The 14,739-nt window shown below is 43.6% G+C and overlaps 1 long non-coding RNA gene and 1 pseudogene across 1 annotated transcript; both read right to left on the bottom strand.

Annotated features, from left to right (window-relative positions):
- Nucleotides 1-5,425: 5,425 nt before the first annotated feature.
- Nucleotides 5,426-8,448, bottom strand: LOC149407452 (uncharacterized). The gene is made up of 4 exons (XR_016301446.1): nt 8,203-8,448; nt 7,297-7,409; nt 6,835-6,929; nt 5,426-5,857 (listed from the first exon to the last, which is right to left on the bottom strand). It is a non-coding gene; the product is annotated as an uncharacterized LOC149407452 (long non-coding RNA).
- A 1,530-nt stretch (nt 8,449-9,978) lies between these two features.
- LOC149407451 (uncharacterized) lies at nt 9,979-13,491 on the bottom strand (annotated as a pseudogene).
- Nucleotides 13,492-14,739: the final 1,248 nt, after the last annotated feature.

Genomic DNA, 14,739 nt, shown 5'->3' with positions numbered 1-14,739 from the left:
ATTAAATTTGATTATCCAATTAACAGTGGTATATTAGCTATAAAAAAGTTGACTGTGCTCGTTACGTAGGTTATTTAAAACAAAATTGAAACATTGGCAAAAACAAAATTATATGTTTCAAGTAATTTAGTCGATTTTTTTTGTGGGGATTGAACCAACGACCTCCACACAGGAGGTGGTGTGGAATTACCACTAGGCTATCCTAGGTATCACAGTAATTTAGTCGATTATATTATATAAATATTTATAACCAACTATGCCACATCAAATATAAAATTTCAATCTAAATAGCGTTTAGAAATTGTTAAATAAATTATCACGTTGATAATTTGGCACTTCAATCATAGTTTAGATATTTTCCTTATGTCTTTTATTCATTCGAAGTGGTTATTTTAATTTCAAATTACTTATTTTGTTTTGTTTATTAATCAAATGATTTATTTCGTCTTCCATTAATACAAATTTGTGTGGGTCCAAATTGATCAGTTTGTACCAAGCTCATAGAACACGACACATGGTGGGCTACGTCAATTTCGGCTTAGTTCTCCGGCTCAAATCGTCAGTTTAGCTCTCTGTATAAGCTCGTTAGCTTAGCTCGCCAGTGCACTATCAAAGAGCTCATAGAATCTCAGATATCGAGAACCAGTCAACCACTACTCTCAATCGCTTCGTCAATTTCGGATCGTATCACAAGCTGAGAGGAAATGACCTATTCAACAACGACGTGCCCCCAAAATCAATGGAGCTCACCAACTTCTCATGAGGTCTATAAATAGATACCTCCATTTGAAGATCTAGGAGGGGAGGAGAGAATTTCACCTGCCATTTTCTTTAAGCTCTTTATTTATTTCTCCTATGTTCTTCATAATTCTTTTTTTTTTTTATCGAAAATTCCTTATTTAATATTTAATAAAAAGACCCCGAGCCATTCTTTTATTCTATAATCAACTTTTATTTATTTAAATAATATTATGAAGGAAAATCGATCTCGTAACGGAAGCTTGAGGCCCTTTTATAAATTTAAATCGACAATTTTTATCACGAATTGTCGAGACTATTTTGAGGTGAATTTTCAGTTCAACAATCGCGTTGATTATACTCTCTCTCTCTCTCTCTCTCTCTCTCTCTCTCTCTCTCTCTCTCTCTCTCTCTCTCTCTCTCTCTCTCTCTCTCACACACACACACACACACACACACACATCTATATATTAAAAAATTTAAATATGTTTCGTCCAATTGTATTAGATATGATAGGATTGAGTCTAATTGCTTCGTAATTGCTCTTTTCGACGAACATTTAAGCTTCGATTTCACGCCTTCACACCTTAGCTGCCGTACGGATCTGGAAACGGCCACCGCACCTCATATTTCCTTCCTTTTTTTCTTTGTAGATCACATATACTTTTATTTTTTTTCCATATATGGTTATGAATGTTCAGCGAGCAAAAGAAAATCACGTCTGTCATTGGAGTACTCAACATCACACTTGAATCCATGGGTTCCGATTTTTTTATTTATGAATATTGTAGGTTAATAATCGTGAACATCTATTAATAACAGTTAATTTACTGGTAATTAATGTTAATTATTGAGATTATGAACAATTAATAATCGTAATTTTGTAATAAGTGATTGTATTCATATCCTTCTTCAAGATTCTTTTATGGGTTTTTGCCTAGTTAATAATCTTTAATTATTGTCAATAGTTGGTCGTCTTCATATTCATCTTCATGCTTTTTTTCTTGCGTTTTTCCCAAAAATCAAACGAAAAAATTAGTGTTGATTTACAAATAAACTTGTAGCATTTAATAAATATTTATGCAATAACGAATTCATATTAGTATGGTAACAACTCTTTTAATTATTATTAACCAAATTAGAATATTTTATTTAAAATTTATTTCATCAATTGACTACAATTAAGAAAATGACAAAGTTGATTTTTTACATTTTTAAATATTGTTACATTAACAAATGTTTATTTGACTAAAATTTATGAAACGTTCGCTAAATTATTGTTTATATAATTTACTCTGGATATAGAAGGTTCATGGTTCGAATAATTCCGCCCTTAGTTTTTTTTATGTGGATATCAAGTTTATCCATACCAAGTGTTGATGTTGGACTTTGTCCTCCATTATTATGCAAATGTTTGGCCCAAATTAGTCGTAGTTTTGCCCAGGCCCACGAAAGTACTGATCCACTGAAAGAATCGTGCTGGATAATTAAGTTTAGACAACTCGATGCTCGTACCTGCGAGCTGACCTTCTCGACGAGGTAAACTAGGTCGCTTAGTCAAAGCGCAGCAACCATCTCCCCGAAGACCCGGACAATACGTATCTACCACAACACGAATTTCATAACCATTCCGCTTAGACTGGGTCTACAATGACAGATGTCTCTCTGGATGACGACGAAGTCTGGATCCGACGCACAACGTGTCCCTAGTATACCATAGCTCGCCAACTGCCCACTCCAGCTATAAAATATGAGGTCGATGTGACACCTAACCCACATCATTATTGTTTATTTTCTTATACCGAACTTCTGTAATCGTCCTATTCGAATCGTGACTCAATACCAAGGCCCAGAGCTAACGTTTCTTCCCCTATTTCGAAGTTGGATTTAATCTTGTTACGGAATTCTGAGGCTCATCTCAATAAATCTAAATCGATCCTTTTTTCCATTGCGAATTGTCAAGATTGTTTTTGTGTGATTCTTCACGCCAACACCATGTTTGCTCCATATAAAGTTTATCAATGTTAATTGAATCAATAATTATGATTTTTTGAAAGATGAAAGTTATTGAACTATCAATGAGATAGGTAAATAAAAGGATTGAGAGTATTATTGTAAAAGCTGGTGGAACCAGGTGGAGATTATAAGGTATATGTCCTCCAAACTTTTAACTATGATATTATCTCTACTTCTATTATTTTAATACTATTTTTAGTCTAAAATTATATTTGTCTCCCTTATATTTTTTTCTTACATATCCCTAAATTTTTATAATATACATAAATATGCGCAATAAATTATAAAATAAATTAATTACAAAAATGTTATTTGTTTAAAATTAATAATAAAAAAATATACTAGATATAATGGTAAGGAACCAATTGTTAAGATAATCGGCAATGTCACACAAATATTATCGCCCAACATCAAACGAGACATTGTCTTGCATCTGCAACAATGACGTGGCAAGATAAGTATTATGAATAATATGTTGAAACGATTCTTTACTGTTATAAGCAGAAGAAAACAAGCAAGGACATTTGACAACTTCACAAGGACAAAAGCCAGCGTTTTTACAATTCATTATTTTACATACAAATTGTTGTAATTATCTTATTGGTTGTGTATAAACTCAAATCACTCATTCCTTTGTCTATAAAAAGAAATGAACATATTTCAATAAAATCAAGCTGCTTTTTATACCTTTTCTATACATACCTTTCTCTTTCATGACACTACTACAAATACAGTTTTCCGGTGCGGTTGACTTTTGGGTGCGACTATTCGCACCTAAAAGTCGCACCAAAAAGACTTTCAGGTGCGAATAGTCGGACCCAAAAATCAATTAAGCGCTGAAAATTTTTCGGGAAATTTTTGAATTTGGGTGCGAGTAGTCGCACCCAATAGTGTGGTACTACTATTGGGTGCGACTAAGTCGCACCCAATACTGTCCCCAAAGGTATAGGTGCGACTAAGTCGCACCTAAATGTCCAAAAAATTTCGGCGGCCAAAACTTCCCCCTTTTTTTACAAAATGTCATTGGGTGCGACAAAGTCGCACCCGAAACCACTGACACATGTCATTGGGTGCGACTATGTCGCACCCAAAGGTTTCATTGGGTGCGACTTTGTCGCACCCAAATTTAAAAGTCTTTATATAAAGCACATGCTCGAAGGGTTTTCATTCGAAAACTCAAATTCGCCCAAAAAAACAAACGCCTCTATCTCCCGACTCTCTCTTTCTCTCCCACACCGTCGCCGCCACCACCCCGTCGCCGCCGCCACCACCCCGTCGCCGCCGCCACCACGACGCTCCTACCGCCGCCACGACCCTCTCTCTCTCAACCTCCAACCTCTCGCCGCCACTGCCCTCTCTCTCTCCGGCCACCCCGTCGCCGCCGCCACCACTACGCTCCTCCGACCGGCACGACCCTCTCTCTCTCAGCCTCCGTCACGAGGACCGCCGCCAGTGCCCTCTCTCTCTCCGGCCACCCCGTCGCAGCCACCAGCTCCGGTGTGGTGCAGAGCTTTCTCGGTCTCACGTTCTTTCTCTCTCTCAGCCGCTACACACCGCCGTGCCTCCACCGTGAACTCCGACCACCGAGCTATCTCGTGCTCGGTTGTGCCTTCTCTCGCTCGGGTAAGCTCTCTCAATCTATATCTCTGTGTCTCTCTTAATCTATAATAGCAACTGAGCATTTACAGCATTCATGGATCACATTAACCGTTTTAGTCGGTTTGGAATCGGATTCGTTTTAAAAAAAACCTTTGCTTTTTGTGCTGAATGATCCGTAATTTCGATTGCGTTACTAATTTTGTGTCAAACAGACCAGCCCCGTCTCGAGCGCACCCACCCTCATCGTAACAGCTTCGAACCCCAGCTCCGCGCTTCTCTCCGTCCCGCTGCCGAGCCTCGCTGCCCAAAACAGGCTCTCGGTGCCTCTCGCTGCGAGACAGTCCCACTCCGACAGCCTTTTTCGCTTCGTCCGACCAGACCCTGAAATAACCCAGCCATGCGAAACCAAAACAACCCAGAAATAGCCATACCAATCCAGCTTGTAGTTAACCTAGGAAATCAGGTTCTCACTATTAGACTCTCAGACACAAATTACATTCTCTGGAAACAACAAGTCACTGTTGCTGTTAGAGGACATGGTCTAACCGACTTCTTAACAAGAACAACCCAACCATCCCCTCAAACTATCAACAACCTGCCTAACCCAGCTTTTGAATTCTGGGAATGCCAAGACCAACTTCCGGATTTGTGGCTTCTTGCCTCTATTAGCGAGGCTGTTTTGACCACCACTGGTTGTATTAACACCTCTTATGAGGTCTAGGCACAGACCTTTGTCGGTGAATGTAGAGCAAAGATCCTACAGTATAAGCTACAAGCTCAGATCATGAAAAAAGGGCAATGAGTATGCGTAAATACCTCACCAAAATGAAGTCTTGCGTGAAATTCCTTGCTTTTGTAGGTTACAAGCTCAAAGAAGATGATCAAGTTCTTCACATCTTGGCTGGCTTGGGTAGTGAATATGATATGGTGGCCGTCTCTATCACCACCAGATCGAAGCGCTTCACCTTAAACGATGTAGGAGCACTTCTTCTTAGCTTCGATCCAGACTTAATAAAAATCATACACCGACTAATGACATCACTTGTCACGACCCGCGAACGTCGTCACCTCGCCCGCAAGCCGCGACTCGACGGAACCAACATCACGTAGCGGGAGCATATCATATATGAATAATATAATGTAAACAAAACATTTAAAGTAAATACATAATTTACAAAACATATAATATACGAAATACGATATTATTAAAAGTGCGGAAACGTTTACAACAAAAGTGGTTATCGGAAATCTCGGGAAATTTTTCGTTTTTCTTTTAGAACTAGAAGTCGTATATCGACCCTTATACATACATATATATGTACATAGAAGCTCCCGACTTTACATATATACACGAGATATTATTTAAGGAAGAGTCGATATTATTCAAAACATTATATATATAGAGGTCTACTTCCCGAGCCAGAACCCATAGCCCGTAGGTCAAGAGATACGCGTTCCGTCTCAGTTTCCTTCTCGATCGTCTACATTGCCGCCTTGCCCTTATCTACATTACCAAGGGACATAAAACTATGAGTCGAAAGACTCAGCAAGCGGGAGTCTAGCCTATGAAAGAAAAGCAGCTAATGCAAAGCATGTGACGTGCGAACAAGCAAACAAGAATGCAGGATGCAGCTATCACCTAAAAGTGACTAATGAGCGCGCATCCTAGAATACTAGCCGTCCCGCAAGGTTATACACTCCTCACTGCTATAACCCCCGATCCGACTAGAGACCAGTTTCCAACTTCGAGCAGCAGTCGTCAACTGATCTAAGTTTTAACACTTGTCTGGGATCCACTAGTGGTACTTCCTTCATCATGACGTCAGCGCCACTGGTCTCTGGCATAGTGAGCTCGCGAACCGCGACCATCACCCACTACGCCCCGGTGTGCTCAAGGCAGCTTCCGGTGAGTCTTCCAGCAAGCAATGAGCTCGCGATGCGCGACCTTCACCCATTGCTTCGAGTACTCGGCGCACGGACCGGCATGGCCCGCCAAGCACAAGTCAGGGACTTGTGAGTACCACCGACACGAGTTTAAAGTTTGGGTACACTGCAGCTAGCAGCGTACACGTTAAACTTATTTACGGAAGAGCGTGACGGGATAAACCCCGAAAGAAATTATTGTTTCCCTTTGAAGCTCGTTTAGTGTTTTAAGTTGAAAGCTCGAAATGTGACTTTCGAACTCTCTACTCTCGATTGAATTTGAGAGTCTATCGCTCTTCCGTCCTCTCGATTCTAACCTACTTCCTAGAGTTAGAAGAGAAATCTAACCACACACAAAGCAAACAAGGCTGGTTCAAGTTAGCGTTTGAACCTAACGGGCGAACCCGAGCTAAGTTTTCAAGCAAGAGTGGCCGAAGCCTTAACTTTCGAGTTTATTCATTTTTAGGCTTTTACCTACTCTTGTTTACTAGCAAGCAAATGCACAAACAAACAGGGTTATACCCTTGGTAAGTAGTTGACTTATGTCTCCACACTTACCCGGAATTGTTCGACAGAAAGCTTGACGATTCCCGAAGATGTCTTGCTTCACACGTTCTTCGAGACACTTGGCACTTGTCGAGACGTCGAGAGAACTAGCATCCGGAGTTGAACATCCGTTAGTTAATGGATTCGAGTTTACTTAAAGATAATAGGGTTCGTTGTCGGGATTAGAGTCGGTACGGAATTCGAGAATTTAATTTATTATTCCCCGGTTTTTCGGAGGTTTATTCAAGACTCGCGTATCCTCCTATCGAGAGTGATACGAGATAATGTTCAACGAATAATCACGAGTCTTAAATAAATCAAATAATCCGAAATTAAAAATAACCGAGAATTCCAAACGAATAATTAAATTAAATTCATAAGCATCGTTAAATAAATAATTTATAAATTATTTATTTAAATTCTGAAAGTACATATCTAAGAGTATTTAAACGCTATAAGCGATTTAAAACTCACGAGTTAATCGAGCTTTATTTCGATAACTCTATCACTTGATATCTTCAGAAACTGATCTCGTCGCTCTTGACTCGTCTGGTTCCCGTTCGTCCGTCAAGATCTGTAATACAAACCTGGAATCCAACGACGAGTTAATATCTTAAATTCCAAACTCTTATCAGTTTCACAATCCAAATCCCGATTCCAAAAATCCCGAACCCAACACCAAACCGAAACCATACTAACCAACGACTCAACACAGACGATCTCAAAACTCAAACCGAGGCTCAGAAAAACCCATAATACAAACAGACCGAATCAGCCAAAACCATAGCTCACGGCCAAACATCAGAATGAATCACTCAACCAACATCAACACATGGTCACAACAACACACGGCCAACCAACAACTTAACCAAGACAACACTTTCAAACCAAACTAATCACACGGCCAACAATATACTTAGCCAAAAACAACATTCAATCCAAACTTCCAGAGTCTCAAACTTATCATCACAGCCTCAACGAACTTATAACAAATCTGAATACACGTCATAAAAACTCACACGGCCAAGATAACAATTTCAATGAAAATTCGTCCAAAAATTCAACAAAATTCCAAACAGCTATATTCATCAAAACCCAAGCTTCAAACAGGTTTAAAAACGTCTCAGAAACATCAATTGAAACGCAGGAATTCAAAAACCCCAAATCAAACCCTAGCTCATCATGATTTTCGGCCAAAACACTACCAAACCAAGGAAATTCAAATCCAATCCTTAAACTCGAGCTATAAACATCAATCACGAAGCTCAATGAACACCTAGAACCAATCAATTTCACAGATTTCACTCGGATTCTAAAAACCCCCAAATTCAAAAACGAACCCTAATTTCTTGAGTTTCAATTTGGGTAGAAGAATCTCACCTCGTTTCTGGAGGAATTAAACTCTCCGACACTCTCCTACTCGTTCACCGGCGTCTCTTCGTGGTCGGTGTGCTCGGTGGCTCGTGGCGGTCGCGCGCGGCGGCGCTCGGTCTTGGGACTTGATGGCGCGCGCGAGGAAGAAGAGCGAGGATGAAGGAAGAGAAGGAGGGTGAAGATGATTGAGGGTGGTGATGATTTTGGTGGCCGGCCGGGGAGAGAGGCTTGGTTGTTGTTGTTGTCAATTTTTTTTTTCGTTTGTTCCTGTGCTTCGTTCGGCCGAGAGACGCAAGGAAGAAGAAGGAGAAATAGAGGAGAGAGAGAGAACCCAAGAATGAGAAAAATGAGAGAGTGGGGTGGTGAGGTGGCAGCGAAAGAAAGAGAGAGAGAGACTAGGTGGCGTTTCCTCAGCTTGCCACGCGTACACAAGGGGTCCAATTAAAGCTTGCCACGCTTCTCTCAAAACAACCCTAGTTTCTCTTTTTTTCTTTCAATCTCATCCCTCGAAACTTTGCACATAAGTCCTTTTAAAAAAAACTTCACAAGTAGAGCGTTTACAAAAGTTTATACATTACAATCCCTACCCCCTTAAAAGAGTTTCGTCCTCGAAACTTAGAACAAGGAAGGGTACTTCTTTTGCATTTCGCTCTCAAGCTCCCAAGTAGCTTCTTCCGTAGAGTGACTCTTCCAAAGTACCTTGACCATAGGTATAGTCTTATTCCTTAAGACTTTCTCCTTGCGATCTAGGATTGCGACGGCTGATTCTTCATATCTGATGTCAGGAGAAATCTCAACCTCTTGATCTTGCAGTACATGTGAAGGATCAGACATGTATTTCCGCAACATCGATACGTGAAATACATCATGGAGGTTGGACATCGACGGTGGTAGAGCTAGGCGATATGCCGCCTTGCCCACTCGCTCCAGAATCTCGAAAGGTCCAACATACCTCGGGCTGAGCTTCCCTTTCTTCCCGAATCTCATGACACCACGCATCGGAGAAACTTTTAAAAAGACTTTCTCTCCTGCTTCGAACTCTAGCGGTCGTCTTCGTTTGTCTGCATAGCTCTTTTGGCGACTCTGAGATGTTTTCATTCGGGCTCGAATCGTCTTGATTGCCTCTGTAGTCTGCTCCACCAATTCAGGTCCGAACAGCTTGCTTTCGCCAGCTTCATCCCAATGAATTGGAGAGCGACACTTCCGTCCATAGAGGGCTTCATAAGGCGCCATTCCGATTGTCGCTTGGTAGCTGTTGTTGTAGGAGAATTCGACCAAAGGGAGATAACGACTCCACGAGCCTGGGAAGTCTAAGACACATGCCCGAAGCATATCCTCCAACACTTGTATCGTGCGTTCACTCTGACCATCTGTTTGGGGATGAAAAGCAGTACTGAACTTCAATCTTGTCCCTAAATTCTCCTGCAGACTCTTCCAAAATTTGGAAGTGAACCGAGTATCTCGGTCGGATACGATTGAATTAGGGATTCCATGGAGACGTACAATCTCCTTGATATATAATTCAGCAAGCTTATCTACCGTGTGAGTGGTTTTGATAGGTAGAAAGTGCGCTGATTTGGTTAATCTATCAACAATAACCCAGACAGAGTCATGACCAGCAGTGGTTTTTGGCAAACCTGACACGAAATCCATCGTTATCTGCTCTCATTTCCATTGCGGAACCTCAAGGGGTTGAAGCATTCCTGCTGGTTTCTGATGTTCTGCCTTGATTTGTTGACAAGTTAAGCACCTTTGAACAAATGCAGCTACATCTTTCTTCATTCATGGCCACCAATAGACCTTTTTCAGGTCCTGGTACATCTTAGTCACACCAGGATGCACGGAATACGGCGTTCCGTGAGCTTCATCCATCAATTGTCTCTTGATTCCTTCGTCGGACGGTACACAGACTCTCCCGTTACACCTTAGAACATCTTTCTCGTCCAGTGTAAACTTACCTTCTGCGTCATTCTGAGCATCAAACATCTTGCTGAGAAGATACTCATCTGCGTACTGACCGTCTTTGATTTGTTCCAACAACATTGGTCGCACACTGAGCGCAGCTATCCTTCCCGTGATTAGCTGAAGCTCCAGCTGCTGAACATCCTTCTTCAGCTTGAGGGACGTCTCAACTAGACTTGCTAGTGAAACTACCGACTTACGACTGAGCGCATCAGCGACCTTATTAGCTTTACCAGGGTGATAGTGCAGCTCAAAGTCGTAGTCATTCAGAAGTTCCAACCAGCGTCCTTGTCGCATGTTCAGCTCTTTCTGGGTGAAGAGATATTTCAGCGTCTTATGGTCCGTATAAATGTCGCAATGAACTCCATACAAGTAGTGTCGCCATACTTTAAGCGCAAAAACAACTGCTGCGAGTTCCAGATCATGCGTAGGGTACCGGGTTTCATAATCCTTCAGCTGTCACGAGGCATAAGCAATAACCTTACCATGCTGCATTAGAACCGCGCCTAATCCTTGCTTAGAGGCATCACAGTAGATCGCGAATCCGTCGGCTCCCTGAGGAATAGTGAGCACTGGAGCCGTGGTCAGACGATTCTTCAGCTCCTGGAAGCTTTCTTCACACTTCTCAGACCAGACAAACTTCTGTCCTTTACGGGTCAGTTGGGTTAACGGCATGGCCAATTTAGAAAATCCTTCTACGAACTTCCTGTAGTAGCCTGCAAGACCCAAGAAGCTTCTTATCTCGGTTACCGTCTTCGGCTGATTCCACTGCTTCACTGCTTCCACTTTGGTCGGATCTACCATGATTCCTGTGCTACTGACTACGTGACTAAGGAAAACAACGTGCTCCAGCCAAAATTCACACTTTAAGAACTTGGCGTACAATTGCTTTTCTCGTAGTCTTGTCAGAGCCATCTCTAGATGTTGCGCGTGTTCTTCCTTGGTTTTCGAGTAAATCAGGATGTCGTCAATAAACACGATGATGAACTTGTCCAAGAAATCCTCGAATACTCGATTCATCAAGTTCATAAACGCTGCAGGTGCATTGGTTAGTCCAAAAGACATAACTAGGAACTCGTAATGACCATAACGAGTCCTAAAAGCCGTCTTTGGAATGTCCTCGTCCCGAACCTTCAGCTAATGGTACCCTGATCGCAGATCAATCTTCGAAAACACAGTTGCTCCAGCAAGTTGGTCGAACAGATCATCAATGCGCGGCAACGGATACTTGGTTTTGATTGTCACCTGATTTAGGCCATGGTAATCAATACATAACCGTAACGAACCATCTGCCTTCTTGACGAACAAGACTGGCGCTCCCCATGGCGAATGGCTCGGTCTGATGAATCCCTTATCCAATAACTCTTGGAGTTGCGTCTTAAGTTCCTTCAATTCCGCCGGAGCCATCCGATACGGGGTCTTCGATATCGGTGCTGTTCCTGGAAGGAGTTCTACATTAAACTCGACTTCACGGTCAGGAGGTAGACCTGGAAGATCTTCTGGGAAAACATCCAGAAAGTTCCTCACAACAGGAATATCTTGCGGTTGTGGCTTGGTCGCCTTCGCAGTATCCACAACACTCGCGAGATATCCGGCACATCCCTGTTGCATCATCTTCAACGCTTTAAGTGCTGATATGACGGGAAATTCCAACTTCCGAGAGGAACCTTGGAACTGGAATGGTTCAAGCCCCGGCTCTTGGAACAAAACCGACTTCTTTCTACAATCAATGACTGCATAATGCTTACTTAACCAATCCATTCCAAGTATTACATCAAAGTCAACCATTTCTAGTTCGATCAGGTTTGCTTCAAGGACCTGATCCTGAACTTGAATAGGCACATCTTTATACCAGTATAGCGACTGATATCTCTCCCCTGAGGGTGTAACCGTAACAAACGGATACGAGAAGGTCTCTTTGTTTCTACTCAACTGATCAGATCTTCTAGATGCAATGAATGAGTTCGTGGCTCCTGAGTCTATCAATGCATATGCGGAGAAAGAGGCTACAGAAATTTGACCTGTAACGGCAGTAGAGGATCCTGCACGAACCTCATCCTCGTAGATAGAGTAGACTCGAGCATTAGCCTTTGGTTGTTCCTTTGGTGCAGGAGCCTTTCTTTCTGAACTCTGGCAGACTTTCGACAAATGACCTACTTTTCCACATCGGAAACATGTCAACGTGCGAGCAAAGCAGTCGCCATCATGCACTTCGCCACATCTCCAGCACTGGGACGACGGCTGGTTCCCGAAGTTTCTGGGCTTCTTGTTGGACGGCCCTGGGCGTCTATTGTCTGCCTTATTCTTCTTCTGGTTCACGGACTGCGAGCGGTTGTTAGAACTCGCCTGAGATCGGTTATTTGATCCTTGCTGAAACCTATTGCCAGACCTCTGCTGCTGCCGATTCTCCCATCGCGATAGAGATCGGGTTCTTCCTTGTGAATTACCTTGCCCCGTTCTAGCAGGTTCAGAAGACGGTGCTGCAACCGGCTTTGACTCAGGAATTCGTTCACTTTCACGCCAACCAGCAATGCGTAACGCTCTCTGCACAGCGTTGGCATAAGTACGGGGTCCGGTGTCGCCACTATCCACTTGGCTCACAATTTCCACGTTCAGACCGTGCATGTATTTCATCTTGCGAGCTTGATCAGTGGGAACCAAGGAAGGAGCAAACCTGGCCAACGTATCGAACTTCGCCGTATATTCGGAAACAGACAGGGTGCCCTGTCGCAAGTTCATAAACTCGCGTACCTTGTTCGATAGGTTTGCCTCGCTTAGATACTTTCCGTGAAACAAGTTGAGGAAGTGAATCCACGTCATCGTGTGGATGTCCTCATATGACGCTACGACCTCCCACCAACCTCTCGCCTCGTCTTCCAGCTGGTGCACGGCACACGCTACCCTCTCCTGATCTGACAGCTGCATATAGTTGCAAATCTGCTGAATCCTCTTGATCCAGTTCTCGGCTGTCGCGGGGTCAACGTTACCGCCAAACTGCGGAGGCTTCTGCTTCCGAAATCTTTCATACACCGGTTCGCCTACCGGGGGAACGACATCAGGGATCCGGAAGTTCAACTCTTCCAGGGGATCCACGCGTGCCTGCGGTGGATGTCCCCGTCGTTCATCTTGAGCTGGGGGCTCCGGGTTTGGTGGAGGTGGCGTATTCAATCTCGTCTAAAGTTCAGTGATCGTGCGATTTTGGGCTTCAAGTTGCTGCGCAACTATCTGATCTCGTTGTGCTGCGCTGGCAGCCTGTCTCTCCAAGGCGTGTCGCATTTCTGCGAGATCCGCCGCCGTAGCATTTCCGGTAGGAGACGGGTCTTGTCCGGACATATTTTCTCAGTTCTACACACGAGAACAAACAAGGTTACTCATATATCCATACCGAAATGCGAGAGACATAATCAACACATGATCAAACTGAAACTGAAACGAGATTTTATATATACAACCATATATACATGTCAAAAGATACAACAAGCTTTTCAACATCAAGTTCGCACGTACACATGCTAAACAAAAGAACTACAGGTAGACTAGCTCTCACAAGGCTTAAGTCTACTAGATCAAAAAACATGTACAACAACTATCAACCTCCTGAAACTAACCTCTCAAAAAAACTAACCACCACTATCTACAACGAGCCTAAACACACCCTCACATAAGAGGATAATCCTCAACGGGATCCTCATCCTCATCGTCCTCCACCTCGCTCTCCTCGTCGTCAGAGATCACAATAACAAGGGGAGCTGCAGGTGGCTGTGCGGGTGGTGGCGGTGGCGGTGGCGCGTGCGGCGGCGATGCTGGTGGTGCCGGCGCCTGAGGTGGCTGGGCTGGTGGTACTGGCGCATACGCTGGGTGCGGGGCAGGCTCGTAGCCTGGAGGAATCCAACATCCTACCTGGGACTGAATCATAAACGCCAAACGCGCTCGGAGAACTCCCATGGACGGGCAGCAACACAACAGCATCGGATACCTGAACTCGGGCCGTAACCCCTGGTGAAAGATAAACTGCTGTCGGCGGTCCTCCAAAGCAAAGGGGCAAGATGTCACGATCTCCTCCTCAAATCGATCCTCGTACTGAGCGATCGACTCGAACTCGAGCTGAAAGAAACCATGAGCGAACTCGTTCCACTCATCCGTTCGCCCCTGGGCTGAAAAAGTGGCCCCCATAATGGCCTGGAACATGTCCCATGATCGATACAAACTACCCAGCGCCACATGCCGGGTCCAGCGAGTCCAGGCTGGTCCCTGCAAGAGCGTCGTGGCAATACTAGTACGGAAAATCTCACAGATAGCAAGGGCATCCATCCACTCGATGGTGGTACCAATCCATCGCACCCACGTAAGTGTACCCCTCATCCCGCTGAAAGTCGGAGCGGTAGGAGGAACAGATGCAAGAGCCTCCGGGTAGGATAGTATCGTCACTTGAGCCATTCCACCTGCCAAAACGACAGGCCAACGGTAAGCACAAGTTCCAACACTTTCCCATAACCAGAACATGTATCTCAGATCTACAGAAACGGCTAAACCTGGGCTCTGATACCACAAAATCTGTCACGACCCGCGAGCGTCGTCACC

Source organism: Urtica dioica, chromosome 1 (assembly GCF_054948205.1).
Source record: "Urtica dioica subsp. dioica isolate 48M chromosome 1, U.dioica_male_clone48M_v1_H2, whole genome shotgun sequence".
Taxonomy (NCBI): domain Eukaryota; kingdom Viridiplantae; phylum Streptophyta; class Magnoliopsida; order Rosales; family Urticaceae; genus Urtica; species Urtica dioica.
Note: the sequence above shows the minus strand (reverse complement) of the source record. Positions and strands in the feature narration are given on the sequence as shown.